The sequence below is a fragment of the Aquarana catesbeiana genome, linkage group LG02 (assembly GCF_042186555.1).
Source record: "Aquarana catesbeiana isolate 2022-GZ linkage group LG02, ASM4218655v1, whole genome shotgun sequence".
NCBI classification, from domain to species: Eukaryota; Metazoa; Chordata; class Amphibia; order Anura; family Ranidae; genus Aquarana; species Aquarana catesbeiana.
Window position 1 is genome coordinate 628,088,568 of NC_133325.1, and position 12,816 is coordinate 628,101,383.

Here is a 12,816-nt window from a genome sequence, read left to right on the forward strand (position 1 = left end):
ATCAGTATTGGTTTCTGCTTTAATGTGTCCTGTTAAGCCTAATTGGAACCATCTACTTACAATATGTTGAGGAATGCATATGTAAACCGGCACTGCGGCTGTGCAAGCATCCGCACTTCCAAACAATTAGACTGAGTAGTATAAAATACGTGACCCACAGTGACCAGGTACGCCTCCTTAAGATGTAATCACGAAACGTACGTCGAGGCGGTACCTGGTCACGCTGTATCCGACGTCAGATCCGGGTCTCTGGTTGTCTGCAGCAGCGGGTGGAACGCACACCCGCCACGGAGGTGAATGCGTCTAGCTTGGCGCCCCAGTGCCGAGTCTGGCACTTTTTTAAGTAAGGAGCCATTTGGCTATTTTTTTAACATGCTTTTTAATAAACGTTATTACGCCATGGATATTCTTTGATTGTCTTTACATATCCTGCCTTATACCCTGAGGAGGAAGTCCCTGTGCATCTCTCAGCTTCTCCACATGCGAGCAGGCATTATCCTGCCAAAGCGATATTTGACTTTCTTTTTCATTAAAGAAGTCAAATATATCTGGTAAGCAGCCCGTTCATCTGCTCACGTTGGGTGTTTTTAGTATGGTGAAGGATTGGGCACTAACTCACGTAAAGAAAGTTTTCCAACTAATGATCACCAATTCAACATATTCTGGATATGAACTTTTGCCATAATTATTGAGTCTGAATAGCGCTTTTTCAAAGCACGCATTTTGCTAACATTTTTCTCACTTATAAGGACTTACTATTTGAGTAAAGTTTTTTTTGCTGCGATATAATATGCTTCAACTATTCATAATGTTTTTTTCTTATTTTTATTTATATGGTGAAATATTCTGTTAGTGCTTCCTATTTCTTATTCACAAATTGTAGAGTGTTATCTTCACTTTTCTAGGAAAGCAGCTTTTTTAATCTATATATTTTTTATATTTATATATAAAATTTAGTGGCGCACATGCCACAGTCCTTTAATCCCACAAAATATTCTTCAACTGCTTCCCGTCCATGTACGAATATATACAATCTCGGATTGAAGTGATGATACCAGGATCATGGTTGCATCTACGGCCATTGCCCTTCTGTCAGAATTTGCAGCTGACAATGGATTTTCCTCTAAAAATGATCTGAGCGCATCTACAGCCGCCCAATCACTATTACAGGGTTCAGAAGCCTCTCCCCCCCCCCCCCCCCATTCCTAGGTTCTCCAGTACCACTGCTAACCAAGATAGGAAGGTACACACCCAACATATTGCTGAAACATAGTTTTTATTAGAAAAATCGAAAGGATTGGAAGCCAGATCCCCAGTCAGGCGACCAAAAATGGGGGCATGTTGGACTATTACGGTACGATAAACAGAGGTATTAATATGAAATATAAAAAAGCAGTAATACAAATTAGAATTGTTTTTATTGATGCAGAAGACACAACAATGGTAATACAATAAAACATAATAAAAGTACAGGTATATCACCAGTAGGGTCATTGGTATACAGTACAACACAAAATCTCAGATATCATAACCTCGACTAGTTTCGCGGACATAAACCGCTTCGTCAGGAGGGAATCTAGAGATGATTTTGAGCACAACAGTCTCAACCTAGCAAATAAAGGATATACAATAAAATTACCAAAATACATAATCAAAATACTTATAATCTAGCATCAATGTTAACAAAGGGTAATGCAACGTTCTAGGGGGAGGGGAGCGAGTCCGCTCACCCATATCCCAACAGGTCCCAGGCGCGCGGCCCCACCGCCCTAGAGTGTTCTCCCACGGCGACCTGGGGGGAGCTAACAAAATGACGGGGGGTATAAGCAAAAGGTAAAATTAATCGGGTAGTAAGATAACCTAAATTACCACGCACAGAGGTAGAAATGAAGAAATGTGGAGAAATAAATAATGAATGATAAAAAATGTGGGGGTGATGCTAAAGGTGGTAATAAAGGGAGTGACTGGTGAGGGATATGAAATTAACATAATTGAACCTTAAGTGTATGAAAATAAGAGGATGGGTATGTGACCGAAAGGTGAGGATAGGTGAATGAAGGCCGAAAGGCATGGTGGTGCATAAATAGAGACAGTGGGGAGGTGAGAAGGAAAGATAGGGGCCAAGGGGCGAAGAACGGGAAGGGGAGGGGCTGGGGACGGAGAGGAGGAAGGGGAGGTGGGGAGGTAGGAAAGGCCGGGGGGGGGGGGGGAGGAGGGGGAAAGGGGAAGGGGCAAAAGGGGGGGAGGGGGAGGGGGGAAAGGGAGGGCCAGATGGAGGAGGGGGGGGGAAGGAGGGGAAGGAAGGGAGGGAAAAACAAGATAGATTCCCTCCTGACGAAGCGGTTTATGTCCGCGAAACTAGTCGAGGTTATGATATCTGAGATTTTGTGTTGTACTGTATACCAATGACCCTACTGGTGATATACCTGTACTTTTATTATGTTTTATTGTATTACCATTGTTGTGTCTTCTGCATCAATAAAAACAATTCTAATTTGTATTACTGCTTTTTTATATTTCGGGAATGGGAAAGCAGAGTCACAATACAAGATGGGTAAAAGGAACGATAAGGAGGTTTAAGCAAAGTAAAAAAGAATAATAAAATGGTAGAACAAGTTGAAAAGCTTAAATGGGTAAGCTAGGGATTGGTAAATACCCCTAGTTTGGACCGGTGCAATAACCCCTCCGAGGCATAGACCCATAAATACCTAATAGCATAAATTGCATATAAGTAAGGAGGGCCTAAGACAGAGCCACATGAGTGGTAAAAACATGTGGATAAGGGGGCGGGTAGCCAAGTAAAAGTGTCTGGTAATAAAGGGAGTGACTGGTGAGGGATATGAAATTAACATAAATTGAACCTTAAGTGTATGAAAATAAGAGGATGGGTATGTGACCGAAAGGTGAGGATAGGCGAAGAAGGCCGAAAGGCATGGTGGTGCATAAATAGAGACAGTGGGGAGGTGAGAAGGAAAGATAGGGGCCAAGGGGCGAAGAACGGGAAGGGGAGGGGCTGGGGACGGAGAGGAGGAAGGGGAGGTGGGGAGGTAGGAAAGGCCCGGGAGGGGGGGGGGGAGGGGGGAAAGGGGAAGGGGCAAAAGGGGGGAGGGGGAGGGGGGGGGGGGAAGGGAGGGCCAGATGGAGGAGGGGGGGGGGGAAGGAGGGGAAGGAAGGGAGGGAAAAACAAGATAGAGGATAGAAGGGGAGAGAAGGCAGGGAGGGGGAGAGGAAGGAGGGGGCAAGGGAGGATGTACCAGTGGAGGCTAAGTGAACGGGGGGTGGAAGTAACTGGTGTTAGTATAGACGTGGATAGATATCCATGGGGGGCGCCTGCCAAAGCAAGTGCCATGGTGGGATGGATAAAAAGGTAATTGAGGCTGTGAGCGATGGGTGAGCACAGATCACAGCACGTTCAACTCAGGCCTAGGGCAACTAAAGAGGAAAAAAGATAGTATGTTAATTGGTCGATGCTAGTGCCCAGAAGTACGGGACTTGGGTGAAAGGTAGAAAGGTACTGACCTCAGACTTGCGCCAGGCTGATATGGGTATGGAGACCTAGGAGTGATGAACCGGACCGTCAAGATAGCAGGACTAGCCTGCCATTTGTAGCTCCCAACCCTGCGACGCTGCGCCGCGCTCCTGTGGGACGCTGGCGCGTGACGTCACAGGGTCAGAGGTTCCACATGGCGCGCGCACGAAGAGATCGCGCGCGCACGCATGCGCACCGGCCATCTGGCCACGGGGACGACGTCCCCAACCAAGACCTGTGCAAGAGGAGGGGGCGGTCCCGTGTCCGAGACCAATCCCTCCACCAGGGACCTCACCAGGCCGCCGCGGGAGAACAGGGAGGAGGGGCCCGCGCCGGCACCCTGGGCGGAGCCCGGGAATGGGAAAGCAGAGTCACAATACAAGATGGGTAAAAGGAACGATAAGGAGGTTTAAGCAAAGTAAAAAAAGAATAATAAAATGGGTAGAACAAGTTGAAAAGCTTAAATGGGTAAGCTAGGGATTGGTAAATACCCTAGTTTGGACCGGTGCAATAACCCCTCCGAGGCATAGACCCATAAATACCTAATAGCATAAATTGCATATAAGTAAGGAGGGCCTAAGACAGAGCCACATGAGTGGGTAAAAACATGTGGATAAGGGGGCGGGTAGCCAAGTAAAAGTGTCTGGCCGACCTAATGGGCGTCTGTCTCGGAGGGTTGCAACGGGGCTAACAATTAGCCGTAGTAGTAATATCAAGGGATAAACTTGCATGTAAAAAGAGGCCCCCCCAAAGAAACACAAACTATATGTGTCAGTGGGGGTAAATTAAAAATGAAGGGTGGGACAGCTGGGGTCTGTAGGGTGGAGGGCAACAAATAGGCCCATCCCCTATAACAGCCCACCCCAGTATCCCACTCGACATGGTGCCGGGTGTGTTATCCACCCAATGTATACGATTGGTGCAGTGGCCTCTATAATAGGTGATTAGAGTAACAAAAATTGTAAAGGTGTACCATCATCCAGAATTGAATAATCGAAAGGATTGGAAGCCAGATCCCCAGTCAGGCGACCAAAAATGGGGGCATGTTGGACTATTACGGTACGATAAACAGAGGTATTACAAATTAGAATTGTTTTTATTGATGCAGAAGACACAACAATGGTAATACAATAAAACATAATAAAAGTACAGGTATATCACCAGTAGGGTCATTGGTATACAGTACAACACAAAATCTCAGATATCATAACCTCGACTAGTTTCGCGGACATAAACCGCTTCGTCAGGAGGGAATCTAGAGATGATTTTGAGCACAACAGTCTCAACCTAGCAAATAAAGGATATACAATAAAATTACCAAAATACATAATCAAAATACTTATAATCTAGCATCAATGTTAACAAAGGGTAATGCAACGTTCTAGGGGGAGGGGAGCGAGTCCGCTTACCCATATCCCAACAGGTCCCAGGCGCGCGGCCCCACCGCCCTAGAGTGTTCTCCCACGGCGACCTGGGGGAGCTAACAAAATGACGGGGGTAATAAGCAAAAGGTAAAATTAATCGGGTAGTAAGATAACCTAAATTACCACGCACAGAGGTAGAAATGAAGAAATGTGGAGAAATAAATAATGAATGATAAAAAATGTGGGGGTGATGCTAAAAGGTGGTAATAAAGGGAGTGACTGGTGAGGGATATGAAATTAACATAAATTGAACCTTAAGTGTATGAAAATAAGAGGATGGGTATGTGACCGAAAGGTGAGGATAGGTGATGAAGGCCGAAAGGCATGGTGGTGCATAAATAGAGACAGTGGGGAGGTGAGAAGGAAAGATAGGGGCCAAGGGGCGAAGAACGGGAAGGGGAGGGGCTGGGGACGGAGAGGAGGAAGGGGAGGTGGGGAGGTAGGAAAGGCCGGGGAGGGGGGGGGGGAGGGGGGAAAGGGGAAGGGGCAAAAGGGGGGGAGGGGGAGGGGGGGGAAGGGAGGGCCAGATGGAGGAGGGGGGGGGAAGGAGGGGAAGGAAGGGAGGGAAAAACAAGATAGAGGATAGAAGGGGAGGAAGGCAGGGAGGGGGAGAGGAAGGAGGGGGCAAGGGAGGATGTACCAGTGGAGGCTAAGTGAACGGGGGGTGGAAGTAACTGGTGTTAGTATAGACGTGGATAGATATCCATGGGGGGCGCCCTGCCAAAGCAAGTGCCATGGTGGGATGGATAAAAAGGTAATTGAGGCTGTGAGCGATGGGTGAGCACAGATCACAGCACGTTCAACTCAGCCTAGGGCAACTAAAGAGGAAAAAAGATAGTATGTTAATTGGTCGATGCTAGTGCCCAGAAGTACGGGACTTGGGTGAAAGGTAGAAAGGTACTGACCTCAGACTTGCGCCAGGCTGATATGGGTATGGAGACCTAGGAGTGATGAACCGACCGTCAAGATAGCAGGACTAGCCTGCCATTTGTAGCTCCCAACCCTGCGACGCTGCGCCGCGCTCCTGTGGGACGCTGGCGCGTGACGTCACAGGGTCAGAGGTTCCACATGGCGCGCGCACGAAGAGATCGCGCGCGCACGCATGCGCACCGGCCATCTGGCCACGGGGACGACGTCCCCAACCAAGACCTGTGCAAGAGGAGGGGGGCGGTCCCGTGTCCGAGACCAATCCCTCCACCAGGGACCTCACCAGGCCGCCGCGGGAGAACAGGGAGGAGGGGCCCGCGCCGGCACCCTGGGCGGAGCCCGGGAATGGGAAAGCAGAGTCACAATACAAGATGGGTAAAAGGAACGATAAGGAGGTTTAAGCAAAGTAAAAAAGAATAATAAAATGGTAGAACAAGTTGAAAAGCTTAAATGGGTAAGCTAGGGATTGGTAAATACCCTAGTTTGGACCGGTGCAATAACCCCTCCGAGGCATAGACCCATAAATACCTAATAGCATAAATTGCATATAAGTAAGGAGGGCCTAAGACAGAGCCACATGAGTGGGTAAAAACATGTGGATAAGGGGGCGGGTAGCCAAGTAAAAGTGTCTGGCCGACCTAATGGGCGTCTGTCTCGGAGGGTTGCAACGGGGCTAACAATTAGCCGTAGTAGTAATATCAAGGGATAAACTTGCATGTAAAAAGAGGCCCCCCCAAAGAAACACAAACTATATGTGTCAGTGGGGGTAAATTAAAAATGAAGGGTGGGACAGCTGGGGTCTGTAGGGTGGAGGGCAACAAATAGGCCCATCCCCTATAACAGCCCACCCCAGTATCCCACTCGACATGGTGCCGGGTGTGTTATCCACCCAATGTATACGATTGGTGCAGTGGCCTCTATAATAGGTGATTAGAGTAACAAAAATTGTAAAGGTGTACCATCATCCAGAATTGAATAATCGAAAGGATTGGAAGCCAGATCCCCAGTCAGGCGACCAAAAATGGGGGCATGTTGGACTATTACGGTACGATAAACAGAGGTATTAATATGAAATATAAAAAAGCAGTAATACAAATTAGAATTGTTTTTATTGATGCAGAAGACACAACAATGGTAATACAATAAAACATAATAAAAGTACAGGTATATCACCAGTAGGGTCATTGGTATACAGTACAACACAAAATCTCAGATATCATAACCTCGACTAGTTTCGCGGACATAAACCGCTTCGTCAGGAGGGAATCTAGAGATGATTTTGAGCACAACAGTCTCAACCTAGCAAATAAAGGATATACAATAAAATTACCAAAATACATAATCAAAATACTTATAATCTAGCATCAATGTTAACAAAGGGTAATGCAACGTTCTAGGGGGAGGGGAGCGAGTCCGCTTACCCATATCCCAACAGGTCCCAGGCGCGCGGCCCCCACCGCCCTAGAGTGTTCTCCCACGGCGACCTGGGGGAGCTAACAAAATGACGGGGGTAATAAGCAAAAGGTAAAATTAATCGGGTAGTAAGATAACCTAAATTACCACGCACAGAGGTAGAAATGAAGAAATGTGGAGAAATAAATAATGAATGATAAAAAATGTGGGGGTGATGCTAAAAGGTGGTAATAAAGGGAGTGACTGGTGAGGGATATGAAATTAACATAAATTGAACCTTAAGTGTATGAAAATAAGAGGATGGGTATGTGACCGAAAGGTGAGGATAGGTGATGAAGGCCGAAAGGCATGGTGGTGCATAAATAGAGACAGTGGGGAGGTGAGAAGGAAAGATAGGGGCCAAGGGGCGAAGAACGGGAAGGGGAGGGGCTGGGGGACGGAGAGGAGGAAGGGGGTGGGGAGGTAGGAAAGGCCGGGGAGGGGGGGGGGGGGGGGGAGGGGGGAAAAGGGAAGGGGCAAAAGGGGGGGAGGGGGAGGGGGGGGGGGAAAGGGAGGGCCAGATGGAGGAGGGGGGGGGGGAAGGAGGGGAAGGAAGGGAGGGAAAAACAAGATAGAGGATAGAAGGGGAGGAAGGCAGGGAGGGGGAGAGGAAGGAGGGGGCAAGGGGAGGATGTACCAGTGGAGGCTAAGTGAACGGGGGGTGGAAGTAACTGGTGTTAGTATAGACGTGGATAGATATCCATGGGGGGGCGCCCTGCCAAAGCAAGTGCCATGGTGGGATGGATAAAAAGGTAATTGAGGCTGTGAGCGATGGGTGAGCACAGATCACAGCACGTTCAACTCAGCCTTTTGCCCCTTCCCCTTTCCCCCCCCCCTTCCCCCCCCCCCCCCCCCCCCCCCCCCCCCCCCCCCCCCCCCCCCCCCCTCCCCAGCCTTTCCTACCTCCCCACCCTCCCCTTCCTCCTCTCCGTCCCCAGCCCCCTCCCCTTCCCGTTCTTCGCCCCTTGGCCCCTATCTTTCCTTCTCACCTCCCCACTGTCTCTATTTATGCACCACCATGCCTTTCGGCCTTCATCACCTATCCTCACCTTTCGGTCACATACCCATCCTCTTATTTTCATACACTTAAGGTTCAATTTATGTTAATTTCATATCCCTCACCAGTCACTCCCTTTATTACCACCTTTTAGCATCACCCCCACATTTTTTATCATTCATTATTTATTTCTCCACATTTCTTCATTTCTACCTCTGTGCGTGGTAATTTAGGTTATCTTACTACCCGATTAATTTTACCTTTTGCTTATTACCCCCGTCATTTTGTTAGCTCCCCCAGGTCGCCGTGGGAGAACACTCTAGGGCGGTGGGGCCGCGCGCCTGGGACCTGTTGGGATATGGGTAAGCGGACTCGCTCCCCTCCCCCTAGAACGTTGCATTACCCTTTGTTAACATTGATGCTAGATTATAAGTATTTTGATTATGTATTTTGGTAATTTTATTGTATATCCTTTATTTGCTAGGTTGAGACTGTTGTGCTCAAAATCATCTCTAGATTCCCTCCTGACGAAGCGGTTTATGTCCGCGAAACTAGTCGAGGTTATGATATCTGAGATTTTGTGTTGTACTGTATACCAATGACCCTACTGGTGATATACCTGTACTTTTATTATGTTTTATTGTATTACCATTGTTGTGTCTTCTGCATCAATAAAAACAATTCTAATTTGTATTACTGCTTTTTTATATTTCATATTAATACCTCTGTTTATCGTACCGTAATAGTCCAACATGCCCCCATTTTTGGTCGCCTGACTGGGGATCTGGCTTCCAATCCTTTCGATTATTCAATTCTGGATGATGGTACACCTTTACAATTTTTGTTACTCTAATCACCTATTATAGAGGCCACTGCACCAATAGTTTTTATTAGCTCAGCCAGTAAGATTACAGCAAGAAAAGCTTATATGTTTCGTCAAACACCCCTAGTCATAGCATAGTTTAAAAGTGCTGGCTAAGGGACACCATTCCCAGGGTGGGTGCCCTTCTACTAGAGAAGCGACACCCAGCTTTGACCATATAGAATGTAGGGATTTATCTGTATAGCTACCCCCATAGGAGCTGCTGGACAGAATGGGTCCCTTGTTCCTTTCCTAGACCTCATCAAGAACTTTAGCCCATCTAACACACTAGATTGAATGTACACTGCTCAAAAAAAAAAAAGGAACACTTTTTAATCAGAGTATAGCATTAAGTCAATAAAACTCCTGGGGTATTGATCTGGTCAGTTAAGTAGCAGAGGGGGTTTTACTCAGTTTCAGCTGCTTTGGTGTTAATAAAATTAACAACAGGTGCACTAGATGGGCAACAATGAGACCTCCAAAACAGGAATGTGAGACCTCCAAAACACTGTTTTTCATCAATATGTGCCATTGCCAGAAGGCTTGCTGTGTCTCCCAGCACAGTTTCAAGAGCATAGAGAAGATCCCAGGAGACAGGCAGTTACATTTAGGAGAGCTGAACAGGGTCATAGAAGGTCCCTAACCCATCAGCAGGACTGGCATCTGTTCTTTTGTGCAAGGAGGAACAGGATGAGCACTGCCAGAGCCCTAAAAAAGGACCTTCAGCAGGCCACTGGTGTGAATGTCTCTGACCAATCAGAAACAGACTTCAGGAGGGTGGCCTGAGAGTAAACATCCTCTATTGGGCCCTGTGCTCAGTGCTTGCACTGTGGAGCTCAATTGCCATTGAACACCAGAATTGGCAGGTCCATCACTGGCGCCTTGTGCTTTTCTCGGATGAGAGCAGGTTCACCCTGAGCACATTTGACAGACGTGAAAGGGTCTGGAGAAGCTGTGGAGAGCATTATGCTGCCTGTAACATCGTTCAGCGTGACCGGTTTGGTGGTGGGTCAGTGATGGTCTGGGGGGGGCATTTTCATGGAGGGACGCACAGACCTCTACAGGCTAAACAATGGCACCCTGACTGCCATTAGGAATCGGGATGAAATCCTTGGACCCATTGTCAGACCCTACGCTGGTGCAGTGGGTCCTGGTTTCCTCCTGGTGCACGACAATGCCCAGCCTCATGTGCCAAGAGTATGCAGCCAGTTCCTGGAGGATGAAGGAATTGATACCTTTGAATGGCCCCCATGCTCGCCTGTCCTAAATCCAATAGAACACCTCTGGACCATTATGTTTCAGCCCATCCGACGCTGCCAGGTTGCACCTCAGTCTGTTCAGGAGCTCAGTGAAGCCCTGGTCCAGATCTGGGAGGAAATACCCAAGTATACCATCTGTCGTCTCATTAGGAGTATGCCCCAACGTTGTCAGGCATGCGATCAAACACATGGGGGCCATACTGAGTACCATTTTGAGTTGCTGCAATGAAATTTCAGCTGCCGTCATTATACGGCGATTATAGGTCAACATGTTCCCGCAAATTCCCGTAGGTGTACGCCGGCTCCTTTAAGAAACTGTGATCATGGGAATGAGAGCCAGAACTTGGAGTTAGAGATAAAGCTGCTGTTTCTAGTGATTAGGAACAGCGATCTTTCTCCTCTTCCAGTTAGCCCCAGCCCCCATACAGTTAGAAACACTCCCAGGGAACACACTTAACCCCTTGATCACCCCTAGTGTTAAACCCTTCCCTGCCAGTGACAGTTATACAGTAATCAGTGGCTATTTTTATCTCTGATCGCTGTATAAATGTTAATGGCCCCAAAAAAGTGTCTGATCTGTCCACTGCAATATCGCAGTCCCGCTAAAAATCTCAGATCACCGCCATTACTAGTAAAAAAAAAAAATAATATAATAAAATAAAAATGCCATAAATGTATTCCCTATTTTGTACACACTATAACTTTTGCACAAACCAATCAATATACACTTATTGCATTTTTTTTTACCAAAAATATGTAGAAGAATACATATTGGCCTAAACTGATGAAGACTTTTTTGAGGGGATATTTATTATAGCAAAAAGTAAAAAATATTGTTTTTTTTTCAAAATTGTCACTCTTTTTTGTTTATAGCGCAAAAAATAAAAACCGCAGAGATGATCAAATACCACCAAAAGAAAGCTCTATTTGTGGGGGAAAAAAGGTTGTCAATTTTGTTTGGGTACAGCGTCGCACGACAGCGCAATTGTGAGTTAAAGCGACACAGTGCTGTATCGCAAAAAATGGCCTGGTCATTAAGGGGGAAAATTTTCCAGTCTGTAAGTGGTTAAACTGTTGCTCTGCCAGCTATCATTGAGACAAGGTGGTCACAGCAGCCAGGGAGACTGCACCCCTTAGTATGCCAGCAGTTCATGATAGGCATCTATTCCTCTGTAGACCTTCTGAGGGGCTATCAAAATAAAAACAATTATTATTTACAGAATTCTAGATAAAAGGGATGACATTTTGTTCAAATACTTTGATTGCTTAGACTATTTTTTAATGAAGATATACTCATGTAAAATATTTCTACAGTTTGTTAAAGTGGAAAATATTGAATATTTTTTTATTTTTTTTACATCTCTTCAGTTACTTCCTGGTTTCCTGCCTAGGCAAATGATGTAATACATCCCAGGAGTCTTCAGGAGGGGTGACTAGAAGGAGGGGTTTTCTCAGCTAAGCACACCCTCCTGCATGCATACTTGAGTTAAGGGCAGGAAGTAAATGCTACATGAATCATTTGCTCCTATTCAAGGTGGCTACGGACAGAAATACTAGGGGGTGTTTTTCAAACAGCTTTCTCACCAAAATAAAGCATAAAGACATGGATGGATGGGGGAGGTTTCTTTGAATATTAAAGATGAATTAAATGGTGTTTTTGGTTTGTGGTGCTCAGCTGCAGTGGAGATCGGCTTTCAATTCCCTATTGAAGAAGTATGGTGGCTGCCATTGCTGACTTCTCCATCCAAAAATGCTAGTTACTTGGCTATCATGCAGAATGAATGACTGAAGTGTTTTCTTAATCATTCACTCAGAATTATACAGATCAAGAGTTCTGATCTCACTCTGACTGCCCTAATCTTTCATACTTATTCTGTCTCAGTGACTTGGGATGTGTTGGAATACTGGGATGTGCTGGACTACATTGGATCAATATGTCCGTCGGACAACTAAGACCTCATTCAAACAGCTATAAAAAAATTACTACACGTGTTTTCTAAGAGTTAAACGCATAAAGAGGTGTATGCTTACACAATTGTTTTTTTTTTTAATAATGTATTTTTTCCCTGTGTTTAGACTTCATGTACGCACTTACAAATGCATATGCATGTGTTTATACATATAAGCGTGTAAAGCTCATGTTCTTAGATGCAAATTTTTGGATTCTTTGATACAGATCTGACAGCAGCTCATGTTTACGCACTTTTGTGCATGGCTACATTGAAACCAATGCAGCTGTATTTGAATCTGTAATTAAAAAAACACTTGTATTTGCCTTTTTTATAGCTGTTTTATGCAGCCTAAGGAGTTCAGAAATGGCAGCCTCTATTTCTTAACACAAGTGTCTTAGGCTGCTTTCAGTCATG